The sequence below is a fragment of the Bos indicus x Bos taurus genome, chromosome 15 (genome assembly GCF_003369695.1).
Source record: "Bos indicus x Bos taurus breed Angus x Brahman F1 hybrid chromosome 15, Bos_hybrid_MaternalHap_v2.0, whole genome shotgun sequence".
In the NCBI taxonomy this organism is placed as follows: Eukaryota; Metazoa; Chordata; class Mammalia; order Artiodactyla; family Bovidae; genus Bos; species Bos indicus x Bos taurus.
Genome location: NC_040090.1, coordinates 45,240,406 through 45,253,954, shown reverse-complemented (window position 1 = coordinate 45,253,954; position 13,549 = coordinate 45,240,406). Strand labels below are relative to the sequence as shown.

The following is a 13,549-nucleotide window of genomic DNA, read 5'->3' as shown; positions in this document are numbered from 1 at the left end:
AACATTAACCTACCAATGGAGACAGTGGGGAAAACAAAGAATAATCTACTTCATCTATCCTTCCATGGGGAGTCACTGATTGACTCCCAGTTAGGGACAATTCTGTGCTTAGCACAGTCACATCCAATGCTGTTTTGTCACATCATCCTACACCTCTAAGCTGGAGGACAACTTGGCAGGAGTACTCAAGGAAACTCAAGCAGCAGTAGAGAGAATGCTGAACTAAATGGCCTTATAATATCCCTTAGATTCTATGACTGAAAAACAAAACCACAACAAAAAAAACTTCAAATATTCTTAAAAGGGAGGAATGAATTCCAAAATATTTTGAACCAAGAGTCAGCAAAGGTTTTCAGTAAAGGGTCAAGTAATAAATATTTTCGGCGTGTGGGCCATACAATCTTAGCAGCAACTACTCAATTCTGCCATTTGGGGCACAAAATCAGCCATGACCAGTAAGCAAATAGACATGGTTGTGTTCCAATAAAACTTTATTCACAAAAACAGGAAGACAGTTCGTAGGTTATAGTCTGCCCACTCCTGTTATTTCTAAATAAAGATTCTGAATATTTCACATTCAGAAAAATGAACTAAGAAAGGTTATCAATGGGAAACCAGCACAGTCTAAATATTCATTGCCTATGATTCCACTATTACTAGAGTTAATGTGCATATCATTAAAATGGACAGTAAATACTCGACTGTTACATCTTTTAAAAAAATCAATAAATGAATGCCAGGCTTCATTTATACAGATATGCCACAAACTAAATGCAAAACAAAGACATGACCGATAGCCTTTTTTAAGATAGACTAAAAATATCTTTATTTTTAAAAGGTAAGTCCATTAAGTTGTTCAGGGCTGAAGCCTGGGCAAGACTGTTTTGGAGAAAAGGCTACAAATGAAGAAGAGCACCGAGTATACAATCCAGTCATAGACTCAGAAACCCTAGACCACTACCATGTTGATACAAAAATCAAAATCTTGATACAATAATCAAAAAATAACACAGAAGGTAAAGAGGTCAAGAGCTAACCCCAACACTGCGGAAGATACAAAGTCTGTTTATATTCTGTGTACAGCACAGGCTCAACAGTTGTGGCACACGGGCTTTAAGTAATAGGTCTAAAAGTACCTATTCTTTTCTACATAAAAGTATTACATGGCTAAAGGAATGGGATTGGAAGCAGAAAAGAGACTAAGCACAAAGTAAATATTACCTAAGTATGAAAATTCCCCCAAAAGCTACACTGAGTTACAATGATGACCATGAGGATATCCCATATACATAACTTCTGCTTCTTCCTTATTGTTTTTCCATTTCATTTGCTTTTCCACTAAAAGGGAAATTGAGATTAGGTATCTATAACTGCTAGGAATTAATATCTTTCTAATCCAGAAGTTCATGAACAGGATTGCATGGAGGTGGGTATCCAAGAACACTTAGTTTCATGAAAAATACTTTTCTGAGTTTGTTTATATGTGTGTGTGTTAAAGTGTGCAATCCTATGCTTATATCTCTACATTATTCTAGAGGAAAAAATCCACTGCTTTTATCAGATTCTCAAAAGGGTCAATAAGTCTAACAGTAAAAAAATACTATCAAATTTTAGGTATACTATGTGTGTATGCCAGAGGGAGGAGGACCTAAAATGCAGAGAACAGAGCTTCCTCAAGGTCACTGATTAAAAACCCCATTCACATATAATCTGGAGTGAAAAGTGAAAGTGTTAGTCACTCAGTCATGGCCAACTCTTTGTGACTCCATGGTCTGTCCATGGAATTCTCCCAGCAAGGATACTGGAGTGGGTTGCCATTCCCTTCGCCAGGGATCTTCCTGACCCAGGGATCAAACCTGTGTCTCCTGTATTGCAGGCAGATTCTTTATCATCTGAGCTACCAGGGAGGCTGGAGTAAAAATGTGTAAACGGTTTAAAACATAATTATACCGATCTCTCTCGAAGCCTGTTATGGAGCGAATTGTGATCCTCCTAAAAAGACATGTTGAAATCCTAATCCCTAGGATTTCGGAATGTGACTTATTTGGAAAGAGGGTCGTTCAAGTATAATTAGTTAAGGTAATTGATATAACACTGGAGCAAAATGGGTCTCTAATTCAACATCACTGGTGTCCTTATAAGAGGAGAGGCATTTGAAGACAGAGATACACAGGGAGAACTCCACCTGATAACAAAAGCAAAATTGGAGTTACACATTAGAGCTACAAGCGAAGGAATACCAAAACTGCTAAGAAAAAATTAGTAAGAGGCAAGGAAGGACTCCTTACAGGTTTCAGACAGACCATGGATTTTGGACTTATAACCTCCAGAACTGCTAGACAATAAATTTCTGTCATTTTAAGCCACCCAATTTGTAGTACTTTGTTACAGCAACCCTGGGAAACTAACAGAAGGTCAAATATCATAGTAACTAAAATTAAAGTACAGAACAAAAGGCTTTCTAAAGATGATCATGTGTCCTTATGACCTAATAAACACATCATGGGCACTTTCCAACAAACATGACAGTGTCAATTACCAAAACACACTCTATTAAATAGTTAATTAAGAGATGGAATGGCTTTTCTAAATGGGTACAGGCAAGAACAGAAGAAAAAAGTTTTATGTATCAGAGGTAAAAGACCAAAATAAAGTTAAAGATCAGATCCCAGAACAAATCAATGGGATATATCACTGACTGTTCATCTAAATACTGCATACAGATAAATAGTGTATATTGATAAATTTCAGTATACAGTAGCAGATTCAAGGAAAGCAGTGTTCTGATTACCTACTGCTATATAACAAAATCACACTAAAACTTAATGTCTTAAAACAACAATAATCATTTTTATTTTCTCTCACTGTATCTCAAAGTTAGGAATTTGGGAAGAGCTCTAATAAGCAGTTTTAGCTGAACAGTTCCAGCTCCTGCTGTTAGAGTCATGTAGTCTGTCCACATGAGGCAGTCTGGGATAGCATGGCAATCCCAGGCTATACAGCTTAAAGGCTGCTGAAGACTTCAAAACCAGTATTTTGTTGAGTTGGATAGGGAGCTCACCTTTTCTGACCACACCTTATTGTGCACAAGTGAATCACATGATCACCCAAATTCAAGGGAAGGGGGCATAAAATGCCACCTTAGGATGAAAGAATAATCAAGGGCACACTAAAAGAACATATGAGAAGGAAGATATTGTTACAACTACCTTCAGAAAATACAATCTGCCACAGAAAATATGGTAAAGTGACTCTTGAAATGGTCAACCATTTGAAACTGTCCCTCAGGTTAACAAACTGATGACTAAAAGAAATTCTTGAGCTTGTCTTACAGAACAGCAACTAAGGGAACACCTTATTAAAAACCCTTCTGCTTGGAATCTGCTTCCATCGATCAAACTCATCTTAATTATTTCTTCTGACTCTTTAAACACCCCCTACAGATATACCTCTGTTGAATGGGTCCCTACTGTACCAGGGGCTTATGCTGCTTTTCAGAAACTTGGAGTCAGCTCTTATCCAGTTTAAGCTGGCTAAGATTTTTGGTTGGAACTACTGACACTAAAACTGGGCCTATGCAAGTGTCCAACAAATAATGTCAGAGGGCTCAAAAATCCACCCTTAGATCATGCTAAGTGTGCCCAGTTTTGAACATGCACCTCAAGAAGCAGCATGTAACTTAGATACACCTGCAAAGAATACTGATTACCTCAGCTTTTCCCTATCAGCATTCACCTTTCCCCATGCCTAATACCACCCTGCTTCTTTATTCCATAAAGACTGCAAACCCCTTGCCTTCAGGGAAGCGAATCTGAGACCTGTTCTCCTACCTCCTCACTTGGCTGCTTCCTGAATAAACTCCTTCTCTACTGCAAACCTTTGGGTCTGTTGCAAGCATTTTGGCCTACTGCACATAGGGCAAATGAACCTGGTTTAACAGTACGTTTAATCCATGTCTGACCTATTTCATAGGAAATACTTAAGCCACCTAAAATGCCTTTTAAAAACATGGCCCATGGGTCTCATATTTTAAAGTACAGATGATTCTTGAACAACACAGGTCAAACTACATGGGTGCAATTATGCACAGATTTTTTTCAATAAATGCATACTACAGTACTGTGTAACACAGTCAGTTGAATCCGAGGATGCAGAACCATAGAGTGCTGTTTCTTAGTCACTCAATCGTGTCTGACTCTTGGCAACCCCACAAAGACTGTAGCCCACTAGGCTCCTCTGTCCATAGGGATTCTCTAGGCAAGAATACTGGAGTGGATTGCCATGACCTCTTCCAGGCAATCTTTTCAACCCAGGGATCGAACCCAAGTCTCCCACACTGCAGGCAGATTCTTTACCATCTGAGACACCAGGAAAGCAAGCCCATAGATACAGAGGGCCAACTGTAAAATTAACACATAGATTTTTTTTTTACATCCATGAGGACTGGCACCCCCACTGTTGCTCCAGGGTCAACTGATTTTGCCTAACAAATAATCTCATTCACTTAATAAAATTTTCATTTTTCCATATTCACTTAACTGCGAATTTCTAACCAGTAGATTTCTACTTGGAGTTGACATACTTGTAGCCAAAAACAACCCAATTCATTCTAGTTAGACTATTAAGAGGCCTCATATTATAAGTGAGCATATATTTTCTTTTAAAATTTTTGATAGACTCTCATCTAGAGGCAGCAGCAACCCACTCCAGTACTCTTGCTTGGAAAATCCCATGGACGGAGGAGCCTGGTAGGCTGCAGTCCATGGGGTCTTGAAGAGTCGGACACGACTGAGCGACTTCACTTCCACTTTTCACTTTCATGCACTGGAGAAGGAAATGGCAACCCACTCCAGTGTTCTTGCCGGGAGAATCCCAGGGATGGGGGAGCCTGGTGGGCTGCCGTCTATGGGGTCGCACAGAGTCGGACACAACTGAAGCGACTTAGCAGCAGCAGCAACATCTTTTTACTATATTTTAATAACTCTAGAATCTTTATTTATATAAAGATTAACTCAAAAAAACTTTAAAAAAATAACTTGAGAGTCTTAAGTCTTTTGCTTAAGACTCAACATAAATGAAAACCTCCTCTGCAAGTGAGCTGTAAACAACAAAAAAAGGGCTAAAATCCAAACTCAAAATGTACAAGTTGATAAGAATAGTGGGTTCCTTTTTCCTTTCAAAAATTAAGGCTTACAAAGCATTTTTCCCACAAACAAAAGAATAGCTCTAGCATCTTGGTTTTCAATAAAAGATGCTAGTGTCTAACCCTGTTGTAAGCACCATTGAAGTAAATATAATGGCCACTCTGTTTGCCTACACAGATACTGATGCCAATATTTAACTCTCTATATCCAATTTTCCCCAATGTCTAGGATACTTCTCAGTAAGGAATCTCAGTAGGTTCATCAGTCCTTAGGGCACTACACAACTATTTTGAATACTGACATTGCTGTGTAAGCAGGGCACTTTAGCAAGTTAAAATGGCTCATTATCCTGGAAAATTACACATTAAGAAAAATCAGACTCATAATTCCTTTAAGTGACATAAAAATCAAACACAAAAACATCTTTAAATATCAAGTTTTACTTCATCAGAGAGGAAATGTTAATTCTACAGCATTAAAATTATCAGCTGACAAGAAAACTTAAATTTTTCAGCAACGCCCATTTTCCTTTCTGTCCTTTCTGTCCCTTCCTTTCTGTATCAGTAGGGTAACGTTTCTACCATAAAGCCTACAGAAGAAGGACTGTGCTCTTGTTAACACGTTTGGTCAAAAGCAATTCCACTCCTTGCAAAAACATGCATTCAATTCCATTCTGGGAGAAAACAATTCTTAAAAAATAATCTCCAAAGTCACACATGATTTTTCTTTAGATAAATAATTGTGCTACAGGCTCTCCTTACCTAATAAAAATATTTTCATATAAAGACATGTAATTTCTATCCTAATACTTTCAAACTCAGAAAAGTGAAATACCGTATACAAAGGTATCCTAATATTTCAAGTGTATTACCAAAGATAAGATTTCTTAAACATCTACAAAACAGAGAAATCAAAATATCCTATTTTGCTTAAAAATTCATGAAAGTTTCCATCTGACTTCACAATATACCTAAAATTAATATAAAAATATTTCACTCGTTTCCTCTCTGGCTGCTTTAAGATCAGCAACCATCATGAATGAAACAGTAATTCTCCAGACCAGGAAGTTCATGACCAACCAAAAACAAATTGTCATCAATATCCTTCACCCTGGGAAGGCAAAAGTAGCTAAGATAGAAATTTAGGTAAAACTAGCCAAAATGTACAAGACCACACCAGATGTCATCTTAGAATTTGGATTCAGAATCCATTTTGGTAGTGGCAAGACAACTAGCTTTGGCAGGTTTTACTATTCCTTAGATTACAGAAAGAAAAACGAACTCAAACACTGACATGCAAGATATGGCCTGTATAAGAAAAAACCTCAAGAAAACAGCAAAAGGAACGAAGAACAGAATGCAGGAAGTCAAGAGGACTGCAAAGGCCAACCTTGGTGCTGGCAAAAAGTGAGCTGGAGACCGGACAACAGAAGGAGTAAAGATTCTGCAGTGACTATGCAAATTTTTCATAAGATGATTAATAAACTAAGAATGTTTATGTGAAATAAAAATATATATATATACTTTAAATTATTCAGTAAAATTAACTTTAACAGGAAAATGTTCCAGGTATACCCTGATCATTACATGTAGACTACACACAAGTTTATCCAAAGAACTGACTCAGGCAGATTACTAATCATGTGCCCTATGTGGTCTAATTTAAAGCTATCGAAGCCTATTCATGAAGCTTAGTAATTTTAAGAACAAGTTGACAGAATCAGATATTTCACTGTTTTTATAGAAGTAGTAAGATTTTGTTTAAAAGAGTTTTATTTAGTCTGATTACAACAGCAAATGTCTTTAACGATATAAAAGTGCTTTGAAGCTCCTGCTATATCCTGTATTTCCTGTTTCTCTTTTGTCACTTTCTTATGAATCCTTCTCAATCTGTTCCCAAGGCTGAACTTAAAAACAGGCTCTACCCAGCCAAAGCAGCATTTTCCAAATCGTGGCAAATGGGACTGGCAAACTGTACACTTTAGCCCTAACCAGGAGAGTTACAAAATACATTAGCACATCAAAGACCTACAAAATGTCCTGAGATAAAGAAACTCAGTAGACCTCTTTGAAAGCCTACCGCTAAGTCGCTAAGTCGTTTCAGTCGTGTCCAACTCTGTGCGACCCCACAGACAGCAGCCCACCAGGCTCCCCCATCCCTGGGATTCTCCCGGCAAGAACACTGGAGTGGGTTGCCATTTCCTTCTCCCTTAAATACAAGAATACAGTCTCTCAGAAAACCTCCTACAGAGACACAGAACTTCAGATCCAAGTAGGAAAATATCTCAGGTCTTCAAAGATTTTCAAAGGGAGGAAAGGAAGCCAGGTTGAAAGAAGAAGGGGGAGGAGGTGGGAGAGGGGGGCAAAAGGGTGGTCTTACAGACGTCTCCTGCCACCTGCAGATACCCAGGCATTATGGGACTTTACCCTGGGCCTCCAGAGAAGGGAGGACTGGAACTCGGCCCTACCAGAAATCAGAACCAGAATTCGAGTTCTCTGCCAAGAAGAGGTGATCAGTCTCCAATCCTCAGCTCAGGCTGAGGCCCTTCGACCAGATTCCTGCGTCCAGGACCGGGGGACTAGAAAAACAGGGAAGGATAGGAAGGATTAAGGAGAGGAAAAAGAGAGGGAAGGAGAGAGAGGTCAATATACCAGTCGGGGCACTCTGGCCAGTTGTCCGTGTCAGGAGACCAGGGACAAAAGGGTCTCAGTTGCGGCCGTTGGGTCTGGTCCATTGGCAGGCAAGCTGGCCCCTGAGTACCCTGAGTAGTCAGGATGTCAGTCTCAGTTAAGAAGAGTCTCCACCAGAGTCGCCATTTGTTGCAGGAAAGGGAACCCCTTCTAGGGCCCGAAACTGGGCTCTTGTCTAACACTCGGAAATGAACTGTCCGAGGAAATAGGTGCTGACAAAGCAAGAGATTTTATTGGGAAAAGGCACCTGGGTGGAGAGCAGTAGGGTAAGAGAAAGCCTGGCCTTTCACAAATTTCCAAACACGGCTAAGTAAGCAAAGTGCCTGAGAAGCTCACTGATTACCACATCAGCCTTCTGAGGTAATGACTGTACAAACATGAGCCAAACCTCCCACGAACTACAAATGATTTAGAAAGCATGACCTTCCATTGATCCTCAAGACTACTTCTGAATAAACTATAAAGCCAGTTATTAAGAGTTGCAAAAATGAGTATATATTAGAATGTACCAAAGACTTCAGTTTGTACACAATTACTAACTCTGGATGCTGCAACTCAAGATGCAGCAAAACTTCTACCAAATACACACACTCAAAACATGGAATTCTGTAATTTTCAAGAGGAACAATCAATCATCATTAGTGAAACTGTGTTGTCTTTAGCTGGTTATGGTTTTTAATTATAATTATTCTTATTCCTAATTAAAAATTACCGTTAGTTGAACTTCATGCTTCCCTGGTGGCTCAGAGGATAAAGCACCTGCCTGCAATGCGGGAGACTCAGGTTAGATCCCTGGGTTGGGTAGATCCCCTGGAGAAGGAAATGGCAACCCACTCTAGTATTCTTGCCTGGAGAATCCCATGGACAGAGGAGCCTGGCAGGCTACAGTCCACAGGGTCGCAAAGAGTCAGACACGACTGAGTGACTTCACTCACTCAATAAACCTGTGGAATGTGTTATACAATTCCATCACCAGTATTTGAGACCTACCATTTTCTAACTAGTCTAAACTTTAAGATAAGTATACTTTTTTGTCATTCAATTAGGAACCATCCATATTCCTAACTGCTGAAGAAAGTTCCTCTCCCCCAAAATGCTTCTACCTTGACAATTTAGTTGCTATTACTCCACTAAAAAGAAGGAATTACTGAGCTACAGAATGACCCAGCTAAAGGGCTTGGATTAAAAGAACTGGACAGTCACTGTTCTAAAAGTCCTCACCTTACCTATGGAGCCACTAATGTACGGACAGGTCTTCTCCCTGGTCACCATGTCCACACCAACCAAATACGGCACAAGGACTTCGAATTAGGGCCCTTCGTGGAAGTAATAATAACTTCTCTCATCTTGAATGTCAATGATCCCTCCAGTCTCAAGTATTGGGTAGGAAGCTTCCAGGAAGGTCTTAAAACAACTTAATCCCATAATGAAGTCTCTTCTCAAAAATATTTTCTGGTCTATCTTTAAAACTTTCCAGGTTCTGCTCTCTGATGACTGGGGGGGTGGGGGTGAGGAAAGATGGGGGCAGGGGAGGGGTTGGGGTTCAAGAGGGAGGGGATATATGTATCATTATGGCTGATTAACGTTGCTGCATGGCAGAAACCAAAACAACATTGGAAAGCAACTATCCTCCAATTTTGGGGAAAAAAAAAAACTTTGCCAGGTTCATATGTACAGCTTGCAACAAAACGCTGTCAAGCACAGAAAGATACAGAAAAAAGGAGGGAAGAAGCCTACCCTATTAAGCCTTGTAACCATAGATTATTGTGCTAAAGATGGGATTAGAACACATACAACAAAGTAAAAATATCAGAGTTTAAAAATTCAGAGAATTCTTGGTCAATTTATCAATTAATCAAAGTCACAATGCTAAAAACTCTAGTGTTAAGATATTTCCTTCTCTAGAAACTGAGATCCAGAATGAAGAGAGTCAAGATAATAAGAGCAACACTGCACCTGACCTTGGGCAAGTCAATTAACTGCTCTGATAATCCACAGAATTTACTGAAGAGGAGGCTAAACCACTGATGGATAAATCCTCCTCTTGTTCTCAAAGTCTAGATATTACCATGTATTGGAAGATGCTATTTCCCAGTAATACATTAGATACTCAGAAAATTATTAACTCAAATGGGTCACAAGGGTTATCACTTTAAAGCCATACACCCAATATTCATTGATCTTCAAACAATCTATGCTCTGCTCTGCAGAGTCAAATGTCCCATTTAGCAGCTAACTGATCTGTTCCTATCTCCTAAGGATTCTGCTCATGCTAATACCCACAATTATGATTATGTTTGGAGAAGGCAATGGCACCCCACTCCAGTACTCTTGCCTGGAAAATCCCACGGACAGAAGAGCCTGGTAGGCTGCAGTCCATGAGGTTGCTAAGAGTCAGACACGACTGAGTGACTTCACTTTCACTTTTCACTTTCACGCATGGGACAAGAAAATGGCAACCCACTGCAGTATTCTTGCCTGGAGAATCCCAGGAACGGGGGAACCTGGTGGGCTGCCATCTATGGGGTCGCACAGAGTCGGACACGACTGAAGCAACTTAGCAGCATGATTATATTGGGTTAGCCAAAAAGTTCACTCAGATTTTCCCATAAGGTAGTACAGAAAAACTGGAATGAACTTTTCGGCCAACCCAATATTGTGAGCTACAATTCACAAGTTTTTAAAACCCTGTACTTCTCAGAAATGTATTTAGGACCATCCTTCAAACTAGATGCATGATAAACACTTATGATCTCAGGGCTCTACTGAAAATTAATCCTTTGTCAGATCAATACATCTTTCTAAGCCCCTGTGTATCACATCTAGGAGTTTTTTTTAACACAAATGTGAACCTCAAAATACTTTAACAGATCATTTCCTCCACAGACCTGAACTATTTAAGAGCAACAAAAGTCAAAGAAGTTTTTCCTTTACCTCTGAAAAAGCAGTATTTATGTATTTATTCATTCTTAAGTCATATTCTACCTCATGTTAATTCAGGATGGACAGCAGCCATTATATAAAGTTCCATACATTTATTCCAAAATCTTTGGTAAAATCATTTCTACATACTCATTAAATTGGCTACAGGTTGTTCTTCCCCAAGAATCCAATTAAGAATGGGTCTTTTAAAAAATTAGGCATTTGCATAATGAAATTTATAATTTCACTCAATAATGAAAAACACTTGTTTGTAAGAGGTCAGGAGCACATAGAAATAAATTTAAATTGAATTTTACCAGTATGCTTTCTGCCTAAACATTAAAGAATGAATTATTAAACCAGAATCTCTATTATACAAACACTCAAAGATATCTGAATGTGTTTTAAAAGGCTCATCAGCCCCTTGAAATTATATGAAAAACTGTGCATATGTGTATTTTTTCTGAGGAAAAGAGATAGCACAAAGCTATGAGGAGATGCTCAAAGGGGTTTATGACCTTTGACTAAAACTCTACATTATGGGAGATATTTTAAAATGTTAATTTTCAGTTAATAGTTCAAAGTTTTTAAGTCAATACTCCAAAATAATAAGATACAGTGGTATGAATTCCTTACATTCAAGAAGGAGTTTTCAAGTGACTGCCATGCCAACATTTTTTGGCAAAAATTCCGTAATGACAAGAATGACCTAGAGGAGATATTTCAAAGTAATCTTAAAACTGTCAAATGGTTAAAATTTACATACATACATATCACACACCTCACCAATGTCATTTCCCATTTAGAATCTCTAATCCAGGCACATGATCTGATGTTCCTATATTCTGTTTTACATACGAATAGTCAAGTCTCTTCAACTACTTATCCCTGTCATATAGTAAATTATATCTAATTTCTCTTGCTCAAAACACTGTAACATACAAGTCTCAAATATATTTACATGAAAAAATTTCCACTTCGGTTAGATTAGCATGTCCACTGTTACACTTATCAAGCTGTAGGGTAACAACTGGTAAAAATGTCTAGGACTTGCTTCAAAATTTAAAAGGCAGGGGGGTGGGGGGGAGTGAGTGAGGATACAGATAAAAAAGATTGTCCACAAGCTGAAAATTGTTAAAGCTGGTGATATGTATGTATAAAAATATATACAAAGAAGAAAGCTCTTGAATCTGTCTTTAAGAAGCTCTCTGTTCTACTAGAACCAATAATTTCACAATTTGAATGGAAACACAAAAAACCTTGAATAGCCAAAGCAATCTTGAGAAAGAAGAATGGAACTGGAGGAATCAACCTGCCTGACTTCAGACTATACTACAAAGCTACAGTCATCAAGACAGTATGGTACTGTCACAAAGACAGAAGTACAGATCAATGGAAAAAAGCAGAAAGCCCAGAGATAAATCCACATACCTATGGACACCTTATCTTTGACAAAGGAGGCAACAAAATACAATGGAGAAAAGAAAATCTCTTTAACAAGTGGTGCTGGGAAAACTGGTCAACCACCTGTAAAAGAAGAAAACTAGAACACTTTCTAACACCATGGTGGTAGTGGTGGTTTAGTCACTAAGTCTTGTCCAACTCTTGCAATCCCATGGACTGTGCCCGCCAGGCTCCTCTCTCCATGGGATTCTCCAGACAAGAATACTGGAGTAGGTTGCCATTTCCTTCTCCAGGGGATCTTCCCGACACAGGAATCGAACCCAGGTCTCCTGCATTGCAGGCATATGATTTACCAACTCAAACTGGATTAAAGATCTAAATGTAAGACCAGAAACTATAAAACTCTTAGAGGAAAACATAGGCAGAACACTCTCTGACACAAATCACAGCAAGATCCTCTATGACCCACCTCCCAGAGTAATGGAAATAAAAACAAAAATAAACAAACAGGACCTAATTAAACTTCAAAGCTTTTGCACAAGGAAGGAAACTATAAGCAAGGTGAAAAGGCAGCCTTCAGAATGGGAAAAAATAATAGTAAACAAAACAACTGACAAAGAATTAATCTCAAAAACATACAAGCAACTCCTGCAGCTCAATACCAGAAAAATAAACGACCCAATCAAAACATGGGCCAAAGAAATAAACAGACATTTCTCCAAAGAAGACATACAAATGGCTAACAAACACATGAAAAGATGCTCAACATCACTCATTATCAGAGAAATGCAAATCAAAACTGCAATAAGGTACCATCTCATGCTGGTCAGAATGGCTGCCATCAAAAAGTCTACAAACAATAAATGCTGGAGAGGGTGTGGAGAAAAGGGAACCCTCTTACACTGTTGGTGGGAATGCAAACTAATACAGCCACTATGGAGAACAGTGTGGAGATTCCTTAAGAAACTGGAAACAGAACTGCCATGTGACTCAGCAATCCCATTGCGGGGCATACACATGGAAGAAACCAGAATTGAAAGAGACACATGTACCCCAATGTTCACTGCAGCACTGATTACAATAGCTAGGACATGGAAGCAACCTAGGTGTCCATCAGCAGACGGATGAATAAGGAAGCTGTGGTATGTATATACAATGGAATATTCCTCAGCTATAAAAAAAAAAAGAAAGCGTTTGAGTCAGTTCTAATGAAACTGGAGCCTATTACACAAGTGAAGGAAGTCAAAAAGAGAAACACCAATGCAGTGTATTAACACACATATATGGAATTTAGAAAGACAGTAATGATGACATTATATGCAAGACAGCAAAAGAGACACAGATGTAAAGAACAGACTTTGTGACTATGTGGGAGAAGGCAAGGATGGG

The 13,549-nt window shown here is 38.8% G+C and overlaps 1 protein-coding gene and 1 pseudogene across 3 annotated transcripts in view; one reads left to right on the top strand and one right to left on the bottom strand.

Annotated features, from left to right (window-relative positions):
• The window catches only part of FAR1 (fatty acyl-CoA reductase 1), a 77,733-nt gene that overhangs the window by 57,553 nt on the left and 6,631 nt on the right, over positions 1 to 13,549 (bottom strand). The window lies entirely within an intron of this gene.
• Positions 5,013 to 7,274, top strand: LOC113905693 (annotated as a pseudogene).